This window comes from Cupressus sempervirens, chromosome 11, assembly GCF_028749045.1.
Source record: "Cupressus sempervirens isolate cs-2001-9-10 chromosome 11, ASM2874904v1, whole genome shotgun sequence".
Classification (NCBI taxonomy): domain Eukaryota; kingdom Viridiplantae; phylum Streptophyta; class Pinopsida; order Cupressales; family Cupressaceae; genus Cupressus; species Cupressus sempervirens.
The window spans coordinates 171,390,914-171,416,847 of NC_143128.1; the positions used below are offsets into that span (position 1 = coordinate 171,390,914).

The following is a 25,934-nucleotide window of genomic DNA, read 5'->3' on the forward strand; positions in this document are numbered from 1 at the left end:
CTAGATATTGATGTTACAAATCTAATGTCGAAAGAATTACTTCATTATCATTTATAGAAAAAAAGTTATGTGTGTCAAATGGACTATCACTTTTTAAAATATTGAATTTTATTATATACCACTTTTCGAAGGAGATAAAAAAAATTGACATAAATAAATTTTTTTTTTAGATTAAAAAATATGGTTACAAAATAGGAACAAAGTACTCAAAATCACTAGTTTATGTCATCTTGAAATTATTTATAGTTTTGGAGATATAGTCACTTGAACGTGATGTTTGTTGCTAAAATATTGATTTCAATGTCAAAATTGGTCAAAAAGTGGACCCCATTATTGTGGGATCACCCATGAACATCCCTAACACGAGGGTTTGATGATGAAAATAAAAGCTTATAAGATTAGGAAATTGATCCAAGAGCTTTCGAGGGCCATAACCTTTGACCCGCATCTTCGTTCTTCTTCAAATTTTCCACATGGCTTCATTGGGAGGATTTTTTTGGAGAGAAACCCATGCCTTTCTTCCTATTGGCTCCTTTCAAGTGCCAGGTAAGGTGCGTTCTTAGTGTTAGAGTGCTTATTACTCTCCCTTTCATTTTGGGTGCTGGATAAGGTGTGCTATGACTGCTCAATAAGGTGCATCCTAGATAAGGTTGCATTATGATGCATGGGCTAACACAAGGGTGTGAGAGTTTGGTGTTGGGTGCGATCATACTAGCGTTAGTGCACCAGATCCCATCAAAACTCCCCAATTAAGTGTGCTTGGGCTAAAGTAGTACTGGTATGGGTGACCTCTTAGGAATTCCTAGTGTTGCACCCTTCTTTTACCTTTTTGAGCATCTGGTTGTGTCATTCTTACATTTGGATTGCTCTCATGCTCCTTGAAGCCCATTTTCAATCGCCCATCCCCTTCTCCTCCTGTACCCTGACTCATGTTCATTTTGAGTGCTCGATAAGGCACATTCTTAGTGCTAGATAAGGTGAATTCTAGGCACTAAAGGTGATGTAAAATTTATGTTCCTCAAAAAAGTAATCTCCATAAGGATGAAATGGTTGATGTAACAATTGGTCCTTGTGATGACAAAAATAAAAGCTTATAAGATTGGGAAATTGATCCAAGAACTTTTGAGGGCCATAACCTTTGACCCACATCTTCGTTCTTCTTCAAATTATCTATGTGGCTTCATTGAGAGGATTTTTTTGGAGAGAAACCCATGCTTTCTTCCTATCGATGCCTTTCGAGTGCCGGATAAGGTGTGTTTTTAGTGCAGAGTGTTTTCTACTCTCCCTTGCATTTTGGGTGCTTGATAAGGTGCATCCTAGATAAGTTTGCATTATGATGCATGGGCTAACATGAGGGTGTGAGAGTTTGGTGTTGGGTGAGATCATACTAGCATTAGTGCACCGGATCCCATCAGAACTCTACAGTTAAGTGCACTTGGGCCAAAGTAGTACTGGGATGCGTGACCTCTTGGGAAGTCCCAATATTGCACCCTTCTTTTTCTTTTTTGAGCATTTGGCTATGTCATTGTTACATTTGGACTACTCTCATGCTCCTTGAAGCCCATTTTCAATCACCTATCCCCTTCTCCTCTCATACCCTGAGTCATGTTAATTCCAAGTGCTCAACAAGGCATGTTCTTAGTGCTTGATAAGGTGCATTCTAGGCACTAAAGGTGATGTAAGATTTATGTTCCTCAACAAAGTAATCTCCATGAGGATGAAATGGTTGATGTAACAATTGATTCTTGTATTGAGAAAAATAAAAGCTTATAAGATTGGGAAATTGATCGAAGAACTTTTGAGGGCCATAACCTTTGACTTGCATCTCTGTTCTTCTTCAAATTATCCATGTCGCTTCATTGGGAGGAGTTCTTTGGAGAGAAAGCCATGCCTTTCTTCCTATCGGTACCTTTCGAGTGCCAGATAAGGTGTGTTTTTCGTGTCGGAGTGCTTTTTACTCTCCCATGCATTTTGGGTGCTCGATAAGGTGTGCTCTAAAAGCTCAATAAGGTGCATCCTAGATAAGATTGCATTATGATGCATGGGCTAACACCAAGGTGTGAGAGTTTGGTGTTGGGTGCAATCATACCAGTGTTAGTGTACTAGATCCCATCAAAACTCTATAGTTAAGTGGGCTTGGGTTAGAGTAGTATTGGGATGGGTGACCTCCCAGGAAGTCCTAGTGTTGCACCCTTCTTTTTCTTTTTTGAGCATCTACTTGTGTCATTGTTAGATTTGGACTACTCTCGTGCTTCTCAAAGCCCATTTTCAATCACCCATCCCCTTCTCCTCCTATACCTCGACTCGTGTTCATTCTGAGTGTTCAATAATGCATGTTATTAGTGCTAGATAAGGTGCATTCTAGGCACTAAAGGTGACATAAAATTTATGTTCCTCAACAAAGTAATCTCCATAAGGATGAAACGGTCAATGTAACAATTGATTCTTGTGATGACGAAAATAAAGGTTTATAAAATTGGGAAATTGATCCAAGAACTTCCGAGGGCCATAACCTTTGACCCACATCTCCATTCTTGAAATTAACCACATGGCTTCATTGGAAGGAGTTTTTTGGAGAGAAACCCATGCCTTTCTTCCTATTGGCACCTTCTAAGTGTCGGATAAGGCGCATTTTTAGTGTTGGAGTGCTTTTTACTCTCATGCATTCTACGTGCTCAATAAGGTGCACTCTGAGTGTTTGATAAGGTGTGTCCTAGACAAGGTTGCATTATGATGCATTGCCTAACATGAGGGTGTGAGAGTTTGGTGTTGGGTGCAATCATACTAGCATTAGTGCATGGGATCCCATTAGAACTCTACAATTAAGCACGCTTGGGCTGAAGCAGTACTAGGATGGATGACCTCCTGGGAAGTCCAAGTTTTGCACCCTTCTTTTTCTTTTTTAAGCATTTGGCTGTGTCATTGTTACATTTAGACTACTCTCATGCTCCACAAAGACCTTTTTCAATCACCCATCCCCTTTTCCTCCCATATCATGACTCATGTTCATTCTAAGTGCTCAATAAGGCACATTCTTAGTGCTAGATAAGGTGCATTCTAGGCACTAAAGGGGATGTAAAATTTATGTTCCTCAACAAAGTAATTTCCATAAGGTTGAAATGGTTGAGGTAACAATTGATTCTTGTGATGGCGAAAATAAAAGATTATAAGATTAGGAAATTGATCCAAGAACTTTCAATGGCCATAACCTTTGACCCACATCTCCATTCTTCTTCAAATTATCCATGTGGCTTCATTGGGAGGAGTTTCTTGGAGAGAAACCCATGCCTTTCTTCCTATCGACACCTTTCAAGTGCTAGATAAGGTGTGTTCTTAGTTACGGTGTGCTTTTTACTCTCCCGTGCATTTTGGGTGCTTGATAAGGTGTGTCCTAGATAAGGTTGCATTATGATGCATGGGCTAACATGAGGGTGTGAGAGTTTGGTGTTGGGTGTGATCACACCAGCGTTAGTGCACTGGATCCCATCAAAACTCAGCATTTAAGCATGCTTGGGCCGAAGTAGTATTGGGATGGGCAACCTCTCGGGAAGTCCTAATGTTGCACTTTTCTTTTTCTTTTTTGAGCATGCGGTTGTTTCATTGTTACATTTAGACTGCTCTTGTGCTCCTCAAAGCCCATTTTCAATCGCCCATCCCCTTCTCCTCCCGTATCTCAACTCACGTTCATTCTGAGTGCTTGATAAGGCACGTTCTTAGTGCTACATAAGGTGCATTCTAGGCACTAAAGGTGACATAAAATTTATGTTCCTCAACAAAGTAATCTCCATAAGGATGAAATAGTTGATGTAGGAATTGATTCTTGTGATGACGAAAATAAAAGCTTATAGGATTGGGAAATTGATCCAAGAACTTCTGAGGGCCATAACCTTTGACACGCATCTCTATTCTTCTTCAAATTATCCATGTGGCTTCATTGGGAGGAGTTGTTTGGAGAGAAACCCATGCCTTTCATCCTATGAACATGAGTTGGGGTACAGGGGTGAGAAGGGGATGGGTGATTCAAAATGGGCTTGGAGGAGCATAAGAGCAGTCTAAATGTAACAATGACATAGCTGGATGCTCAAAAAAGAAAAAGAAGGTGCAACACCGAGACTTCCTAAGAGGTCACCCATCCCAATACTACTCCAGGCCAAGTGTACTTAATTGAGAAGTTCTTATGGGATTCAATGCACTAACACTAGTACGATGGCACCAAACACCAAACTCTCACACCCTCGTGTTAGCCCATGCATCATAATTCAAACCTATCTAGGACACACCTTATCGAGCACTCAGAGCACACCTTATCGAGCATCCAAAATGCAGAAGAGAGTAAAAAGTACTGCAACACTAAGAATGCACCTTATCTGGCACTCAAAAAGTGCCAAGAGGAAGAAAGGCACGGTTTATTTCCAAACAACTCCTCCCAATGAAGCCACCTGGATAATTTGAAGAAGAATGAAGATGCAGGTCAAATGTTATGCCCTTGGAAGTTCTTGGATCAATTTCTCAATCTTATAAGCTTTTATTTTTGTCATCACACCCTCATGTTAGCCCTCAAGATGCAATCCCCTCGTCATATGAACAACCCTCTATCCTTAGTCTGCTCTTCAAAACCCTCCAGGAGGGCTCTATTAGGGTTATATCAAGGAGACATTCAAGAGCACATATGAACACTTGTTGGCTCATTTCTATCCCCTTTGTTAGAAGATTTTCTTATTGTTTGATTAGAGATGGTTGGTTCCTGGAAAGCACATACAAACTACTCAATTTAGGCTTCAATTATCCAACCATTGCAAACACATTGCCCTACTTATGCCTGTGACCTTTCCTTAGTTGTCACAAGTTGTTCCTTCAACTCCCTTTGCTTTGAACTTTTTTAAAGGGAGAATAGGCCAAATGCTCTAAACTAGCCTCTTTGTCAACCTCTTAATATAGCTGATTCCCAATAAGTCCCACTCATAAAATGTCTTGAAAACCAACATAATGTTTGAAGAGGTTGTCCTTTTGTGGGAAATTATTTGAAGGAATGAACGCTTCTTGTATGGGATTGGTAGGGTAGACATTATGGTCATCAATGAAAGGAAGAACGAAGTGTCATCAAATAAATGCAACGAAACATCTTAAAGATCATGATGAGGACTTGAGAGTGAACTAGAAAATTAAGATATCAATTCTATTGAAAACAAAATGTAATGACTAGGAATGAAGTGTTTTTTTAATATGTAATAGAAGAATGTAGGCAAAAGCCTACAACAAAATGGTAACTTGCGAGCCTCTCATGTGGGAGGTCTTGGATTTGAATCTACCTTCACTTAACATATAATAATAATTAATTCAAACAAATACTAATAATTAATCTAGGCTTCAGCCATTTACTGATCAAAAAATAAATAAAAATGTAGGATGTAGTTTTAAAAAAATAATTCACAATGCAAATGAAATAAAAACAATGTAGTTCATAAATCTATATGCAAATAATGTCAAGAATGTTTAATACAAAAGGATAACTAACTATATCCGTACAATGAAATCACACAGATCTAGCTAAGGAAAGCAATGTAACACCAAAATGTTTAGGGTGAAAATGGGAGAAATAAATTTGTTAATTTAAACTAGATGAGGTGAGCTCACTAGTTAAACATCTTCACTCTAAGCGTTAAATACAAGAGAAAGAACAACTTCCAAATATAATTGTCAATATAACCTAAGTGAGATGAAGAGACATCAATACTAAACCCAAATTATATTAAGTACACAAATAAGTCCTCTGTCATATAATATTTGTCACCTTAGATTTATATTGTGAAGGTAAATCAATTAGAGAGAATTGATTAGATTAATTGAGATTGCAAGAAGCATAAGTGGTAACTGAGGACTTAAAAGATAAGTCTAAAATATAAAGGTAAGAGTTGTGGAAAAATTCATATAGTAAGTGAGGAAGTACACAAATGAAGAGTGTTGATTTTCTACATGTCCTATAATTCCCAAATAGTAAAATCTTTGCAAATTCCCATAGAAAACCTAGGAATTTAAATTGGTCTAGTCTTTGATTTCACCTAGGTATTAGTCAAATTCCATAATGTATACTAGTATAGGCTAAGTTCTTGGGTATGGGTCAACTTCGTCGACTTGTAATTGGCTCCCAAAATTTTGTAGATCCAAAAATCTCTCCAACATGTGTACTCTAATCTATATCCAAAACTCTGATCCTAAACATCCATATAAGAGAAGCTGATTTTATTTTTTGGGGGAGGGCTTACCTTGGTTAAGCCCTAGATTGAGACATCAACATTAAAATTGAAATGTATATAATAAAGGAAATGCCAACAAGTAGTAGAAATAAATCTAACAATGAAAAATATAATTACAAATGTAGATGTAATCATATTAAGTACATGATCAAGTATGTAATGTAATAACCTTGACTCAATGAAAAGGAACCAAAAGGAAAATAAGTAAGTGAAAACTTCATGAATACATATGCTTGCAATTTGTCTAGATGAAGAGTTCAAGAACTTTAGATGGAAGAACAGAGGATCTCCCCCTTGAAAGTAAAACTCCACTACCCCGTTGATCGAAGAAGTTTGATGCAAGACGGAAGAATGCAGGAAGACTTAGACTTGATGAATGTTTAAATCTTCAATATGCTTGATGTCCATCTTATTGATATCACTTGTGTGGATATTATTTTCTCATGTGTGTGCATGACGTGAAGATGAAATGTGCAACATCCCTTAAATACTAGTTTGTAGGTTTGAAAATAAAGTAAGTCTACCAAAACACCAAATAAGCCAAATTAAACACCTAATAAATTTCTCATCCCAAGACCAAAATGACCTGGGTATAGGTTGCCCATTTTGACCTATGGTCAAGGTTATCCAAAGGAGATATAGTCCTAGGGTCTCAAGGATGATGTAAAAAGAAGCACAAAATGATGAATTTGTTGAAAGATATAGCCTAAAAGGTGATAACATAACATCAATAAGGGTCATGCATAGAAATGGGTGATTATCTAGAGATTTGAGCAAGATTAGAAGAAGAGAAAGGGATCAAAACCAAGACAAGGAGGGCTAAAAAGTCTCAAAATAAGTGCTTACATCTCAAGATGGTACACAAAAAAAACATGGCGACCTAAGGTCACGAAATGGACTATACTTTCATGTTTTGCACTTTGACACTTTCTTTTAGAAATATAGATGTAAATGGATGGTAACAACTTCAGAGCCCTAACACTATATAAATTACAATTGGCATTATCATTGCAATTCTATTAAAATTTCAAACTTGTTTATCTAAAAATTAGACCATTAAGATAATAAAGAAAAATTGAAGACAAAATATGATTTGAAGACAAATCGTCAACTTGAAATCTAAATTATATACACAAAATACTATTCTATTTATAAAATAATGTGAATTTGATCAATATATCCTCTATTCATATATAAGTTCATATTTTATAGTCACATTTTATAACATATTATCCTACATAATATTTTCTACCGAATAAAGTTTACACCTTTCATACAATTACCAATTATATTTGCATTGCTATAGTGTAAAATTGTAATTATAGCATTGCACAACAAATCACTTCACATTCATAAGTGAATTCATGTAAGCCACAAAAAAATCAAAGGTAAGTCTGCATAGTGGGTTAGAAAGGTAGATGACTGACATACTTCATTTGTCATTATGTAACAGACGTCAGTTTTTTTGTTGTTGTTTCTTTCCAATGAAAAAGATATAAAGACTCGCATGATCATGAAAAATGTAGTATGCAGTCTTTTCCGAATAAAGCCACAGAAATAATTGTGCACCGACTTCGGTGGAAACAAAGACTCATCAAGCGTTTCATGCAAAATACAAATTGTGATAGTCGACACTACGAGATATATTTTAGCTGAACATAATCAATCTGAAAACGATTGTGTAAAGCTGAACATGTCATCCATTTAAATTTACATTGCTGCCCTGCAAATTCGTACTTCAAATAAAGCGAATACATTTTCCCATTTTAGTTCTACCAATTTAAAGGGATTCTGTAGAATAATTCCTTCTCTCACAAAAGAGTGCATGACTTGTTCTTTTCTGGCTAACCATTTTGTTCGTTCGGTCGATGCATGGAAACCCAGTTGTCATACCGCTCGCGCACATATTCTCTAAAAGCCTCCAAGTTTGCGTTAGAAGAACCGCCTTTCTCAACTGCCATTTTTGCCTTATTGCGCAGCTCCTGAGCTTTCATTCTCATCATATTCCCCTCGTCTTCCGCCAACAGCTTTATAACCGCTCTCTTCACGACATGCTCCACCAGAAGCTTATTGTTAAAGGGTTGCTCGGCAAACATTGGCCATGTGATCGTCGGGACACCCACGCTTATGCTCTCCAGCGTCGAATTCCATCCGCAGTGGCTTAGAAATGCGCCGGTGGAAGGATGCGAGAGGATCAGGAGGTGCGGTGCCCAGCCCAATATGACCAGCCCTCTATCCTTTGTCCGCTCTTCGAATCCCTCTGGGAGGGCTATATCAGGAAGGCGCTTGAGGGCCCATATGAACGCCTGCTCGCTCGACTCTAGCCCCTTTGCGAGCGCCTCTGTCTGCTGTTTGTTCAGAGACGATTGGCTCCCAAAGCACACAAAAACTACTGAATTTTGGGCTTTGGCTGTCCAACCACTGCAAGCACTCCACCTCGCTGATATCCGCAGCCTTTCCTCGGCTGTTAAGGGTCGCGCGTTCGACCCCCTCTGCATCGAAAATCTTCCTGGGGAGAATAGGGTCAACGCTCCAAACAGGTCTCTTCGTCAAGCTCTTGATACGACCGATCCCCAGCGAGTCCAGCTCGTAAAACGTGTTGAAAATCACGCCGCTTCCTTCCATGCTATGATTGATCTCGTCCGTCACAAATCTTTGCATGGGATTCTTCTCCGGGTTTCGCATGGCGAACGGCAGATCGGATTTACGCAGCTTGAAATCGAACGGAAGGTCGGGGACCTGGAAATACTCGTCGTCTCCGTCGACATTCTTCTGCGGGGTGTTTTTCATGAAGGAATGCATCACAGACATGCCGAATGCTCCCGACGTGTGGAAAACCACTGTGGGAAGCCCAAATTGGTCACCGGATGTGTGAACCCAGGACGTTAACATGTCGTTTATTAAACAAACGGGAGGAGACGGAGAACTCTGGATCTGATCCTCTGCGATTTTAATTTCCTGCTCCAGCCATTACTCAAATTGTCCAGCGAGCTTGTAGGACGATTTCATGAGAATTCCACTCATATGCCGCGGAATGGTTTCTGAGCTTTCGATTCCTGGCTGCAGGCCTTCGATGGGAGGCATGGGAAGCGAGACCAGCCTTATGTCGACAGTGGGATTCGAACTCTTGACCGCCTGGTCCACTTGAGGCTGTAGTCGTGCAACGTTGCCCGGTGTGGTAACGTAAGAAACAATGAGGCCATGGGAGGCGAGAAGCTTTGTAAGCTCGAGGAAAGGAATAAGATGGCCCTGCCCGACATAAGGAACGACTACAACATGAGGCTTGCTGCCCTTCTCACCACCATTCATTTTGCTGCACATAATAAAATCCCTCGGGCAGCTCTTTCAGCCAGACCATTTCATATAGAATAGTAGTAGCATAAATTTAGTATAAAATTATTCAACATTTTATTTTTTAATTCTATATATATAGTGTTTATTTGCATCACTTTAATTCAGTTTTATTTTAAGGATATTGTTAGGTAAATTGTTATATTGAAGAGTAGAGTTATGGTTAGGGTTAGGGTTAGAAATAGGGTTAGGATTAACATTAAGATTTAAATTAGGGTTAGGGTTAGGGTTATTGTTAGTGTTAGGGTTAGGATTTTAATTAGAGTTAGCGTTAGGGTTAGGGTTACAATTAGAGGTAGAGTTAGGGTCAGGATTAGAGTTACAATTAGAGTTAGGGTTAGGGTTAGGGCTAGGGCTAGGGCAAGGGCTATTTTTAGGATTATGACTATTCTTAGGGTCAGAGTTAGGGGTAGGTTTAGAATTAGAGTGTGTTAGTGTTAGGGTTAGGGTAAGGACAATGGTAAGAACTAGGGTTTAGGGTACAATTATTGTTAGGGTTAGGGTTAGAATTAGAGTTAGAATAAGGGTTAGGGTTTTAGTGAAGATTAAAGTAAGGGTTAAGGTTTGAGTTAGAGTTTTGAATCGGGGTTAAGGTTAGAGTTAGGGTTAGGGTTTTAGTGAAGATTAAAGTAAGGGTTAAGGTTAGAGTTTTGAGTCGGGGTTAAGGATAGAGTTATGGTTAGGGTTTTAGTCAAGATTAAACTAAGGGATATAGTTAGGATTAGAGTCTAATTATGGTAGAGTTAGATTTATAGTTAGAGTTAGAGTTAGGGTTAGAGTTAGGGGTATGGTTGGGCTAAGGTTTAGGGTTATTGTTAGTGTTAGGGTTAGAATTATAGTTAGGGTCAGGGTTAGAGATAGGTGTATAGAAAGGGTTAGGGTTAGGGTTAGCTTTAGGGTTAAAATAATTGTTAGGGTTAGAGTTAAAGTCCAATTATGGTAGAGTTAGATTTAGGCCTACAATTAGAGGTAGGGGTAGGGTTACAGTCTGGGTTAGGGTTAGGGTTGGAGCTAAAATAATTGTTAGGGTTAAAGTCCAATTATGGTAGAGTTAGAATTAGGGCTACAATTAGAGGTAGGGGTAGGGTTATAGTCAGGGTTAGGGTTGGAGATAGAGAAAGGGTTAGGCATAAGGTTATTGTTAGGGTTATGTTTATATAGAGTTAGTGTTATATAGAAGTAGCATCAGAGTCAAGGTTAGTGTAAGGGTTTGAGTTAGGGTTAGGATTAGGGTTAGAGTCTAATTATGGTAGAGTTAGATTTACAGTAAGAGGTAGGGATAGGAGCAGGGTTAAGGTTAGTGATAGGATTAGAGTTAGGGTTAAGGTTAGGATAAGAGTTAGGGTTAGGGTTAGGGTTATAGATAGGGGTAGAGAAAGGGTTAGGATTAGGGTTAGGGTTATGGTCCAAGTTAGGGTCAAGTTAAGGGTTAGAGCATGAGTTTGACTTAAGGTTAGAGTTAGGGTTATTGTTTGAGTTAGGGCTATAGTTAGAGATAGAGTTACAGTTACAGTTAGAGTTTGGGTTAGAATTACAATTAGGGTTAGGGTTAGAGTTACAAATAGATTTAATATTACAATTAGGGTTTGAATTAGGGTTAATGTTAGAGTTAGGGTTAAGGTTAGAGTTTTGAGTCAAGTTTAGTGGATAAATATAGGGTTAGGGGTAGGGTTAATATTAAAGTAAAATTATGGTAGAGTTAGATTCACAGTAGAGTTAGGGGTACGATAAGGTTACGGTTATAATTATGGGTAGAGTTAGACAAAGGGGTAGAGAAAGTGTTAGATTAATGGTTATGGTTAGGGTTAGGTTTATATATTTGAGTTAGGGATATATATAGAGTTACATCAGGGTTAAGGTTAAGGTATGGGTTTGAGTCAAGGTTAAGTTTAGAGTTAAGGTTAGGGTTAGGGTTAGGATTTCAATCATCATTAAAGTTAGGGTTAGGGTTAGGGTTATATTATAATTATGATAGAGTTATATTTAGAGTTAGAGTTAGGGGTAGGGGTAGGGTTAGGGTTAGTGTTAGGATTAGAGTTAGGGTTAGGGTTAGGGTTAGGGTTAGGATTGGGGTTAGGGTTAGGGTTAGGGTTAGAGATAAGGTCAAGGCTAAGGTTAGGATTACAATTAGCTTTAGAGAAAAGGGCACATAAAGGGTTAGGGTGAGGGTGAGGTTCAGGATTAGGGTTAGGTTTAAGTTTATGGTAAGAATATGAGTTAAGGTTAGAGTAAAAATTAGAGTTAGGATTAGGGTGAGGCAAAAAGTAGGACAATGGTTAGATGTACAATTAATGTTAGTGTTAGGGGTAGGGGTAGGGGTAGGGTTAGGGTTAGAGTTAAAGATATGGGTAGAGAAAGGGTTAGGGTTAGGGTAAGGGTTAGGGATAGGGTTAGGTTTAGGGTTAGAATATGAGTTAGGGTTAAATTCGAAGTTACAATTACGGTTATAGTTTGAGTTAGGGGTAGACAAAGCATTAGAATTATGGTTAGGATTAGGGTTAGGGGAAAAGTAGAACCACGGTTAGATTTATGGTTGTTGTTATGTTTAGAGTTACATTTAGGAGGGCAACGTGTTCTCCTTACACATGCCTCTTAGCATAATAGAGTAATATAACGATTACAATGTTCCTTATGTAGTTTTATAACTTTATTAGTTACATTTATAAATAGACAATTGATTAATGTTAATTATGCTTAGCATGAATAGTGTACAATGAAGGACTACTAAATGTTATGAGGTAATGATTGCACTTAAAATGAGTATAAAATGAATATTATGCTTTAGAGTGGGTTAATAGTGAGAAATAACACATCAATTTTATACATAATTTAATGATCAACATATTAATGATATATCTCATGTAAAAGCTTTAATAATACAAATACAAAGGTCAAGGAAAAAGATTTCAAATATTTGCAAGTATAGTTGAAAAGAATTTGAGCTAAAAAGTTAAATCATTTATTTATTCTTTCGATACATAGATGAAAGGAGAACAATATCTCCTAGTACAATTATCTAGATAAAGTAATAAGTGAGATATTGAAAATTGCGAAATCATCATATGAACCATGTGTGTAGTTCTCCATAATGATGTAAGTACATCACATATTCTTCAGAGATTAAAATTGTATTACGACCTTTATTTGTAATATGATCATCATAGACCTCTTTCATCATGGATGGAAATACATCTACTTTTGCAGATGTGTTGCGTACATGTTTGGGAACATCTTCCATCTCCATTATCTCTATCTCTTGTACATGATCAATAGATAAAGCTGCATTCTCAAGAGCTTTTACCATAGTTTTACAACACTGTTTAATTATTCATGTGCACTTCTGAAACTTTGTCTCAAAAAAATGATTTGACTCTACTGAAGAAGTTGTGCTCATGTCAACAATGCTTGACTGTCTATCAGAGCCTTCCATGCCTAAAAATAATCATGTAAAACAATTTAGAAAGCATTATCACCAAAATTTTTTAAAAAAGAACAAATGTATACTTAATGAGAGGGATAAAATTTTTAAATCAATAATGGTTTTGAAAAAATAGAATAGTTCACTTAGTACAATCAATTGTGGAGAAGATGAATATAAAAACCAAATTGTATTAAAATTTGTAATGAAACTTTGGGTATTGAAACATGGTAATATTATGACCATTCATGGATAGTGAAGAATAGACAAACATATATTTCAAATATTGAGTAGTAAATTTTTGGTTGAAAATCATGAAGCAAAAAAATTATGATTTATTTCAATTGAAGAATACCTTTATAATTTGAATTAATATTATAACCTTAATTTGCGGACCCAATTGATGATCATAGTTAAATTTACAAATTATAGAATTAGTATAATAAAATTTCAGCCTAATGGTACTTGCAACAATTGAAATGTGCAAATAATAAGGTTATCATGTTGGATTGAGCATATCAAATTATAGTTTTCATTAACTGTGGAATATGAACTATCAATTTGCATAATAAGAATAACAACATAGTAGTTCACGATGATGATCACATAATGTAGTAGAACAAATAAATCTTTATTATTAAATAATATGTTTGAAAACATCAATGATTTTCAAGACTTCTTAGTCTACATTCTTCTACTTTTCTCTTTGAAAGTTGTTTCCTACTTTTCATTTTCTCATTATGGTCATATGTAAAGGGTAGCATTATCCTCAAACCTTCTAGTGACTTAACACGAGATATGGCCACAAATGTCAATCCTACTCTTTTTCTTGGACCTATGTCAATTGTGGCTTTTGAAAGAGTTAGCCCTTGAGATTTGTGAATAGTCAATGCCCATGTCAACTGTAATGGTAGTTGGAAGATCCTACCCCTCTGCAATGGTGCTATTGGTATTATGTTTGGATGGTGATCATCAAATGGTACTCTAGAGTAATTATCAAATTCAATTGTAACATATGCTAGTGGCCCAGGTGGAGTAGTTCCTGGTTTATAGACAATATTTCTAACATATCCCAATGATCCATTCACAAGACTAGCTTCTATCCATAGATTTGTAATCAACATTACTCTTGCATTGTTACTAATCAATAAGTTTGTATCAAGTTCCTCTCTTGATAAATCTTCATTTCCATTACCATTCCTTGACTTGGTTGCAAGGCTACATGCAACTAGATGTCTTAAAGAATACAACATCCTCATGTTATGGTTACGAACATTGTCATTTGTAGAAAATAAATGCCCTACCTTATCAAACTCATCATTGCTTGCAACATCTAATCTTATAGGTGTTCATGTCATAAGCAGATTCCAATCATCTATTTGTGGATTCACATCTCTCACATTTGTGAGAAGCTGATGAAATCTTTGTTGTTGGATATTTTCTCCATCTTACCTAAATACTTTATCTAGTGTAACCATTGTCTTGAATTCCTGCCATAATAACTTTGCCTACCTATTGCTATCATATTCTGATCTATCATTAATAGGAGGTAATTTCCCCAAATCACCAACAAAAATAATAGATACACCTGAAAGATAGTTGCAAAATTTTTAGTTATGTACATAAAGTAAAATCAAAAGGTATGCATTCTATATGACCAATCATAATAAGAATTAGAAGACATTAATAACACCATGTGATGTATGGAAAGGGATACCTCTAAAGCTTATGTCTGCTTTATGTGGGAAGGCTTGTCTAAGTCGACTATCTATATTTTCCAGCATGTTTTGGCCAATGAAGATCATTTCATCAATCAAAATATATTTGATATTTTCCATCTCTTGTTGAAATCTTGTGAGTCTTGTCCCTTGTAGTTGGGAAAAATTTGTAATTGGAATGTGAAAGTTTGAATGAATGGTAGATGCTCCTATATTGAAAGCTACATCTCTAGTTGGTGCAAGCAATAGAAGAGGAGAAGGATTTGTCATCAATGCCATCTAAAAAGATTGGTTTATGGGACCAATTAGATAAGACTTTCCCATTCCTGTTGTTCGTTGAATTATCATAAACAAAGGATTTCTCACTTAATTGCTATGGTAGTGTGTTAGAATAATGTCGACTACCTTTTCTTGCTTGTGACTAAGAGTTGTAAAGTTGATACACTATGGAATGTCATCATACGTAAGACATTCATGCTTTTTCATTTCAAGTATGAAATTTATTGCTTGGATTGTCTCCTCTTCACTTTGATATGCACTACACCAATTTGTATTTATATCAATATCTCTTCTTCCCAACATGTCAATTTTAGAAATTGGCATATGTTGACCATGATGCAACCCAAATATTATTTCCCCTCATGTTTTGTAGTATTTTCTTGAATGGTTCCATTATCTTCTATCTCTAAATCACTTGACAGTTCACTATTTTGTGCATGTTCTTGTCTTCGAACATGCCAAGGATTATAATTGAGTGAGTCCCAATTTGCTACTATAGTATCATCATCACAACCAATGTCTCTCTCAACATTATGAAAAGGTTTGTATAGTAACAACTCAGACAAACAAAAGTCCACCCACTTATCAGAATCTCATGGAGGAATAGAAAAATACCTAGGAAAAAGTCTAACAATAGCTACTTTCTTTCTTGGTCCCCATTTATTATCTCCATATGTTCACACAATTCATTAATAGTTATTGGCATTTCTTGAAAGCTCCTTTTTGCAAAAATAGATGCTGAACTTTGTACATGATGTCTCATTACCATGTTCTGCACAAAATACCTAAACCTTAGATGTTTTCCAAAGCGATGATCCCTATATTTGATCAAATGCTTTACAAATTCATGAAAGTATACCCATTTCATTCTAGGCTCTAACCAATCACAACTTCCATCTGGAAACAATGTTGGGAAACCCATATCCAACAACCCAGATGTGACATACTCATTGATAGGTGATGCACCTATAGATGGCCACTCAATTAAAGCATATAGAATTGCATCAGGATTATTAACCCAAGCATGAATTAATTCTATTTCCCTTCAAGCATTAGGTGGCATTGAAGCCATAGAGTTTGTGTGGTCAATTATATTACCTTCATCTGTCTCCATGAGAGGACCTAGGAATACAACTTCATTTGCATTAGAATCAAACTCCATGTGCATTGTTTTTAATCTATGAAAAATATTCTCATCCCTATTTGAAGGCAGGTCATTAAGAGCACTTTCATCTATCCTAACATTTGCATAAAATTTATCATTTTCAACTTTGTATTTCAATGCTTTCTAAACATGATCCCTATTCACAGTAAAGTTATATCCTATACCACATTGATCCCTTCTTCGAACAATGATGATGGGTAAATGATCAATTATGTGTGGCAAGACTTTTGACAGTTGTTCAACATGCTAAGGAAAACTAATGGTATTTCCTTTATACTTATACTGACTGCCAATTGCACGTGTAACTTGCAATAGAGGGTTTGCACGTGCAATGAGCATCTCTTCAACTTGAGTTAAATTTGCATGCTCTGGTGGTTCACATCGTGGATCCATATTACTTAAAGATAAAAAAACTATGAATTCCTATCTTTGACGACACCTATTTCATATTGGACCCTCACTAGTGCGATATACTTTCATTCCTACATATGACTCCTAACAAACATAACACATCTTTGGTGTTTTCAAACTATCTATTTGATATCTAAACTGCATTTGGAATCTTCTAAATTTGGATTGAAGCATACCATTTGGGTTGGGCATGTTTTCTCTATCACCTTCTAATTCATCATTCACATGGATTTGACTTTCATATTGTGGTGTTTCTAGGACATGTTCTATAGATGGAGACCCTTCATATTGAACATTTAGTTGATTGTTTGCATCTGTAGGATGTTCATATATGTCACTTGCTTGCACTTCAACATGTTGTACTTTGCACCTTTGTGCATATGAAAGGACCCTCTCAAAAGTACATTGATGATTGTTTCTCTGTACATTTCTGTTCTCTCTTTCATCATTTTCTAGTTGTGCAACTGACACTTTAGACCTTCTTCTACCATAACTTTTCCTATTTCCTTGTTTCTAGTTGTGTAACTGACACATTAGACCTTCTTCTACCATAAATGTGCCTATTTCCTTGATTTAATGTTATTCTTTGTTGTTCTCTTTCATTTTCTTTTTGTTGTTGTTGTTGTTGTTGACGTCTACAATATTCTCTATGATATTCTCTTTGATATTGCCTTTGGTATTCTCTTCTTGCCTCCTTTGCTTCAAAATTTAACCTAGGTCTCATCATAGCTAGTACAAAACTAATATGAGTGAATTAAGCTATATTTTTCATAACAATAAATAATTCTCCATAGAAACCATATAAATTAGTAAACTTCATTTATTAGAATGTGTATATGATTTATTTAAAGGATAGTTTATTTAGTAGACATCAGGAAAATTATAGGAATGGAGACAAACAATTTAAAGATTTAAAGATTGTTGAAAAGTATATTAATTAAGAATAAATGAAGAAAGTATGAACAATAAATAAGAGAATACATTAAAAGATTATGAAAATACATTGTGTTAAATAAATATACAAATATGAAGATATATAATGATTTGTTATTTATGAAGCATTGGATAGATCATGTAAATATATTATTTTATTTATGAAAACCTTGGATACATCATTTTAAAAAACAATGGTCAAAAATACCTTTTATTGCAAAACACATGTATACATGATGTCAAACTTTGCAATACAAAATGCCAACACCAAAAATAATATGCAATCCACTTTATGAGACAGTGAATTCCCATTTTCCAATACAATAGAGTAATACCCAAAAAAGATGTCGACCTCTACTAAAAAACCCCAATAACATATTCAATACCATTGTCTTAGTATCCACCTACCATTAACCCATTCATGAGATCAACGTAACTATGCTCGAGAATAGGGTTGAAGAGTTTGAGTATGTGGAAAGTAAACTTCATAAAATTGTTGTTGACTAAGTGAAGACTTAAATTTATCAACAACAATGCTTGACCAACAAGAATCATTCTCGAAGATGTCTACTAGAAAATCCAATGGGATGTACTGTGGAAGAGAAACAATTGGAGGTCTAGGTCTAATATCCTCTAGAAAAAGCTCCTCTACAAGAGGTTCTTGTGTGACCTCATTAGTTATAAAATTATCATATTGAATGAAAAACTTAGGCCTAGGAGCGTTGGCCACATGTCCAATAATAGTGCCAAGGAACCATGCTCCCTGGAAACCATCCTCATGAGAACGAACTTTAACTTTTGTCGCATAATTGAAGTTCATGATTTATTTATACCTTTAGCATTAACACAATAGAAAAGGGTATTTCATTATTTCATTATAAATATATAAATCAATCCTCAACACAAAGTTAAACATTTCTAAAATTTTCATAATAAAATGCATATGATTACATAGATCTAAAAAAATTAATATTTATTATTCTATGAAATATTTGCATTCTAATGTTTCAAATATGGTGGCATTGTCATCTACTTTTGAAAGATCTTCCACTTTTCAAAGATTCATGCCTAAAAATTAATATTGATTCTTTTAAAATTGCATATAAAAAATAAGCATAACTTAAAATAAATATATAGTTACTCTGATTTTCAATCAACAAAATTAAAAGTATAAATTTGATTTTTTCATTAAAAAATAAATAAATTGTACTTTAATAAAATATTTGGAAAATGGCAGCATTGCCATCCAGTTTCCAAATATTAATATGTAAAGATTAATTTTAATCTAAATGTAAATTACAAAACTATTATAATCGAAATAGTAATCTAATTCAAAATGGTAATCTAAATCAATATACTAATCTTAATGAAAATATTACAAATATTTTTAGATATAGTTAACATTATAATAAATTGTTTAGTATTATAATATTTTAAAAATGGCAGCATTGCCTTCCACTTTTCAAAGATTAGTGCCTAAAAGTTAATATTTATTATTTTAAAATTGCATATAAAAAATAAGCATAACTTAAAATAAATATATCATTACTCTAATTTTCAATCAACAAAATTAAAAGTATAAATTTCATTTTTTTTATGAAAAATAAATTAATTGGCACTTTAATGAAGTATTTGGAAAATGGCAGCATTGCCATCCAATTTTCAAATATTAATATGTAAAAATTAATTATAATCTAAATGTAAATTACAAAACTATTATAATCGAAATAGTAATCTAATTCAGAATGGTAATCTAAATCAATATACTAATCTTAATGAAAACATTACAAATATTTTTAGATATAGTTAACATTATAATAAATTGCTTAGCATTATAATTTTTTTAAAATGGTGGCATTGCCTTCCACTTTTCAAAGATTGATGCCTAAAAGTTAATATTTATTATTTTAAAATTGCATATAAAAAATAAGCATAAATTGAAATAAATATATGGTTACTCTAATTTTCAAGTAACAAAATTAAAAGTATAAATTTGATTTTTCATATTTAAAAATAAATAAATTGGTACTTTGATAAAATATTTGAAAAATCGCTGCATTGCCATACATTTTTCAAATATTAATATGTAACGATTAATTATAATCTAAATATAAAGTACAAAACTATTTTAATCAAAATAGTAATCTAATTCAGAATAGTAATATAAATCAATATACTAATCTTAATAAAAAAAACTATTATAAATCAAACTACTTTTGCAAATGAAAATAGTAATCATTAAATTTATAAATCAGTATTTAAAAAAATAAAATTATATGGCGGCATTGCCATCCATATGAAATATTATGGAAAAAAAAATACAACATTAATATAAAGAATACATTGAAAAATATGAAAAAACAATAATCTACGCAAATCATATCTATATATATATATAACATGCAACTATATATAAATAATGCATGAAACATGCAAATGTAATTTTGAATACAACAAAGTAAAAATAAAGAAATCTCATTGAGAAAAGAAAATACAACTAAATGTAATTAGTGTAACTACTATTATAAATGTAGATAATAATCAAAATGCAAAATAAAACTTAATAGGAAAACAAAAATCAGAAAAAGCTTACTTTGCTTTTTGATCTCCTTGTTGATCTTCAAATGTAGAATGCTTTTCCAAATGATTTATCTCCCTCTTTTCTTCCTAAACAAAGTTTACTCTACCACTCAAGAGCAATGAAAGCTTTACTCAAAACTTGTCTTTTGCAAATCTATTCTTCTACAAATGAAGAGCAAAAATGAAAGGAGATGAGTGTTTTATAATGAGAGCAATAACTCTTCATCTCCCACGAAAAGATTCTTCATTATCCACTAAGAGACTCTTCAATTTCTACTAAAAACAAACTTCAATTTCCACTCCTCCACTCCTCACTCAAATTCAAAGTTCAAAATACATACTAAAAAATGCCAACAAGGCAATATTGCAAAATGAAATATTAAAAAAATTGACATATTAAATGCCTACATGTCGTCATATGTTTTCGTAATTTTTAAAAAAATAAAAACTACACTAAATGTGACCCCTACCAGTGCACGTTTCATTGAAACTTTTTTTTTATAAAAAAATTACAAAACCTCATGCATGGGTTCTACGGTCGTAACAATTGCTACTGTCAATGACAGTTACTGTCGCCCATGGTGGGCTTTTATTGCCTCGTTTCTTTTCCTTTTATTTTTTTGATTTTGTTTTTTATTTTATTTTAAAAATTAATTTTAATTTTTACTTTAAAAAAAAAAATTAAATATTTTTTAAAAGAATATATTTAATATTAAAAAAATGTATGCAATTTTAAAAGAAAAGCATTATCATATGATAATGCTAATCTCTATTTTTTTAAAAATAATTATTTATTTATTTTAAAAAAAATGATTTATTAAAAGTTATAGTAGCCTATTTTTTCTCGAACCCTATTATTCCGGGTTCTATTTGGCTTCCTCTTATTTTTGCCAGCTATTATTTTGGGAATGCTTTTTATTGTCTTTTATGTTGGCCAGCTATTATTTCGGAAATTGTTTTTATTTAAAATAAAAGTTTGTAACTACTCCCCTTTCTTTTTTATTGACAAAGAATCTTGACATATTCCCATGTTGAGCATTTGTGCTGCCATTGTATAGAATGCCTCTCGGCATAATTAGTTTGACATCTACTTGGACGAACACCAACGCTGATTTTAGAAATTTCTAACAAATACTCCAGTCATTACGGTCCATAAATAGATTAAATGTTCACATGAGCATACCCTTAATAGATTTATTGGATTCACCTAAACAATTATTAGTCCAGGGAAGTTGGAACTAACGTTCCCATTTGGCCCCTGCATTAATTTATGCCAAACAAACACATATTTTTCAAAGTTTTTAAAGTGTGATTTAGAAATTAATTATCAAATACTAATTCTAATTTTATGATTGGTTCATGGCAATTTTCTAAGGTTTATTTTGAATTTTTGTATGCAAAAAAAATCTATAGATTAGAAAGCAGTGTAAGGAAATTTCTAAAGTGTCTTTCCCTCCACCACTCTAGCGTTTCATTGACTACTTTCTCCACCTCGTTGGATTTTTTGTTTAAAATTAGTTTACAAAGTGCTATTTTAATAAAAAAAAATGTAATGAACCCAAATTGGGGGTCCATCATTTTTCTACAGATGGTTTTGATAATTTCTATCTGATTTCATTTCTTTGTAACTAGAATCATTGATAGATCATTCAATATTCTTCACAATAAAAAATGTGTCAGTAACAATAAAGACACTATCAATTATTTCATAACAATATATGCACAATATATATATATATATATATATATATATATATATATATATATATATATATATATATATATATATATATATATATATATATATATATATATATATATATATATATATATATATATATATATTACCTCATTACTTTTTGTGTGTTAGGGTGATGATGTGAAATTTTGTAATAATTTGCCTCTCATATTCCACATTAACATCCTTAGAGGAATAGATCAAACAAATAGCTTTAATAGTGAGTAATGAAATTCAAGTGATGAGTAAATAAATGTAATACTCAATAATCACCAATACTTATCTCATATGCATCAAATCATAAATTTTCCTCCATATGGTCTTGCTTATATCATTTGATATATAATATCAAGTTATTAAATGGCATTCTTGAAATTAATAAATAATATTCCAATATTTAAACATCTTTCCTAAATTTTCTCACACATATATATTTATGTATATTTATATAGAGAAAACTATATAACAACTATTTTAAATAACAAGAATAACTACCAAGTAGTTAATAAAAAGCATTAGCTTAGTACCACATACCTCTTATAATATAGCCATTATAATTTTGGCTTTATTACTTTATGCTTTATTGAGAGTTTTAGATGGAATTCTAACCGGTATTTTAATCATCTCTTCCTCCTTATTCCAACGTTTGATCTCCTCCATCATTTGACTTGAATAGTAGTTCATTTATTTTATTCTTTATTGATTTCTTCATTGTCGTGTCTAAGCTTGTACTTATATTAATTGATTGCAGTCTTTGTTCGACCTCATTCCTCCTTATTTTCAACTCCACACAAGCACGATTATAGTGTGAAGAAATTTCATTCATCTTCTTTCTAAAGACCACGTCATATTTTGAAAGGACACACCACCTATGTCTTAATCAAATATGATGCGAGGTAATAAAACATGTTTTCAAACTCCATTTTCCATGATATTAATCTAATAACAACATGTAGCATTCTATGATTCTATCAACATCTTCGCAAATCTTGTCCATGCCATGACATCCATTGCATTCGGGTGATCATTCTTGTTTGCAAACACAAGAATAACAACATCTCTTAATTCTTTCTCACTAAGCAAACAATGCAACACATCTGTCGCCCCACCAATACAGTCCCTGTCATCACTGTCTACCACATAAACAATGCCAGAGGAATCTCCAGTGTAATATTTCCACAACGGCTTGAGCTTTTCCTGTCCACCAACTTCACAGAAAACGAAGGTGGCATTCTTGTGCTTCACTGTCTCCACGTTGAACCGCATTGCGGGTATCGTCTGTACAATTTTGTCCATAATTGACATCAATTTAATTTTAGGTATTGTATCTTCTAGTCCATGTATTGTATCTTATACATATCATTCCTATTAGAAGATGCTGTCTCAATGTTTTTGTGACTTAGTTTATACTAGATGATAAAGTCATTGTGTTCTTTACATCTGATTGACACGAAAATAGATTAACAATTTAATGCCTCACATTCCTCTTGGAGAGGTATTTTGGTGGTTGCTTACGTATTTTGGTGGTTGCGTTATCATTACATGCTTGTATATTGATTTAGTGATGACACATTTTGCTTTTGCAACAAGTTTTGTGATCTGTGTTTCACCCGAACAGACCTAATCGTCAAGCTCATTGTTTGGGCCAACTCAATGCTTCTTTGTTCTCCATATAACATGCGATGAATATGTTGAAGATGCAGGATATTGAGGAAGGTGTTCATGTATGTTAAAATGCTTCACAAGTTTTCATCAAGGCTTCGCATGCATTCAAAATTCATTTTTTGGCTAGCTGCTGCATTCTTCTTCTTCTTTTTCCCAACTGGATAGATGATTTCATTTTGCAATGGGTATATATTGGGAGGTCTTCTATGGAGATGATATGAAATACACTAAGGTGTGAATAAGGTGTATATTGTAGTGATCAAGATATTGCAGAGTTTGGCTAAGACTGTTAGAGATAAAAACAATAGTAGATTTAGAAAAGTGAACCGTAATCATCATTTTGGAGAATGCTTTTCTGTAATTGATTCCTTAAGATGCTATTTCTATGAGCATTATTTTCAATAATTCTTATGATCGCTCCATTAGATGATGTTTCTCAATCTATTCTATGAAAAAGATTTTAGCAATCTGACACAAGAGTGAATTTATACTATTCTTACAGGCTGGCAGGAAAACCAGCTCTGATACCATTTTACCATTGTTTATATTAATATGATTTTGATTTCCTCACAAATGATCATATGTTGTTCACAAATAGAATCTTCTTTTTGCTCTCAAATTAAAATATGGTAGATGACTTATGAATGTGTTCAAAACTTCTTATTTTCCTTCTCAGCTTCAGAGAGGTTAGCTTCCTGACATCATATCCAACTAAGGGGTTGGCTAGTTAATTTTCAATATATTTCACACTAGCAAATGACTCCACTATAAAAACTATGTATAGTGTGAAGATTTTACTACCATGGACACCGTACATGTAACGGGCCGCACATCTAGTGTTTCGAATGATTATATTTTATGTAACAGTTATTGAGAGGCAGACAAGTTTTTGAATAGAGCCATATTATTATTATTATCATGTCCACCTCTATTTTGATGATGCAAACTGCAATACTTGAACATGTTTCAGCAAGGTCCAATAGTATTATAGAATAAATTATTAAATTAGTAATCCATTTGGGTCTAGATATACTTTTGTAAACTAGATTACTGGGGACATCATTTATGATTGTAGGCAAATGATGGAAGAATTCAATTCTTAAGTTTAATAGTCAGTCAAACAACTGTTTGGTATCACCTAGCGACAAAACACGAAACTCACAATAATATTTGATTGCTCTTGCTAGTCACTACTTTTCAAGATTCTCAAATTACACTAATGTATCCCTATGAGAGATGCGTAGAACCATTTGTTCTATAAAGAGCCCACAATCAAATATTGTTGTTACAAAATGACTTCTTGCCTCAATCAATTTCACACCTGTTTGAAATGATTTTCTCCCTTGAATGATGACAATAAACAACATCAATTCCTTAGTTATCAAAAAAAAAAAAAAAACATTTGGGACAGGATCATCTAGAGGCAAAGGAAGCAACTATGTTGCAAATGTGAAGACTGAAGAGAACAAAGCTATACAGGCCTCACAACTTGTAAAATATTCCAAAGAAAATCTTGATCGTGTTTGAACCAATCACCTCTATCATTGAACACTATTCTCAAAGATATGAACAATGAAAACCATCTCAACACAACATACAATAGTGTCTAACTGATCAGTGATACATGCTTGATGAGAAGAGCTCCTATTAGCGATACATGCCTAATGAATTCAGAGTCTTTCCTTTCTAGATTCGATCATTTTGTTGACCCATTGAAAAATATCAACACTATCTCTCAACTTGCCTATTGCCTGTCTGCTAGTAACTAACTCCAGTTATGTCCAAGCTGACTCATGTGTCCAACTTAAATGACATTAGAGGAGGTAGTGATTGTTATCGGGTATGCAATATACATAGAACACCAGATCAGACAATAATATTTTGTGAAGAACCATTGCCGGCTATCAAGAGATCATTCTCTATGGATAGTTTGAACAGCATGAAGAATGCCTCTTTATTCTTTAGAAATGATTAAAGTAGAAATTCCATCCTTCCTCTATGATAAGCTTCTTGTTTTGTTTTTTTTTTTTTAGTTTTTTGGTGCAATTAAGGCTTGTAGAAACACCTGGATAAAATTCTTACCATTTCTAGCCGCTCTACATGGCATTTATTGAGGATTAAGAGAAGAACTTCTAATGTGAATTGGATTCCAAGTTATTCTATGATCTTTTGAACATAAAGGAGTTCAGTACTCTGGCTAAGTTGGACAAGAGTGACAACTGTGAATATTAATATTCATACAAGCATTCAAATATGGACTTAAGCATTCTTCTTTGGAAAAGAATCATGTAGGGATTATTTGTACAAAGTACAAAAATACACCCGAAATCTTCATCAGCATGCTATAGAGTATCATTCATATTAATTTGTAAAAGCATTTGAATAACAAGGACCTCTTCATAAAAGGTAAGTATGTTATATA

General features: G+C 33.9%; 4 pseudogenes; 2 read left to right on the forward strand and 2 right to left on the reverse strand.

The window, feature by feature from the left end:
* The first annotated feature begins 2,075 nt into the window (after positions 1-2,075).
* LOC149528743 (5S ribosomal RNA) lies at positions 2,076-2,194 on the forward strand (annotated as a pseudogene).
* Positions 2,195-2,771: 577 nt separating this feature from the next.
* Positions 2,772-2,890, forward strand: LOC149528744 (5S ribosomal RNA; annotated as a pseudogene).
* A 5,126-nt stretch (positions 2,891-8,016) lies between these two features.
* Positions 8,017-9,575, reverse strand: LOC149528745 (scopoletin glucosyltransferase-like; annotated as a pseudogene).
* A 13,232-nt stretch (positions 9,576-22,807) lies between these two features.
* On the reverse strand, positions 22,808-23,143 carry LOC149528746 (ADP-ribosylation factor 1 pseudogene; annotated as a pseudogene).
* Positions 23,144-25,934: the final 2,791 nt, after the last annotated feature.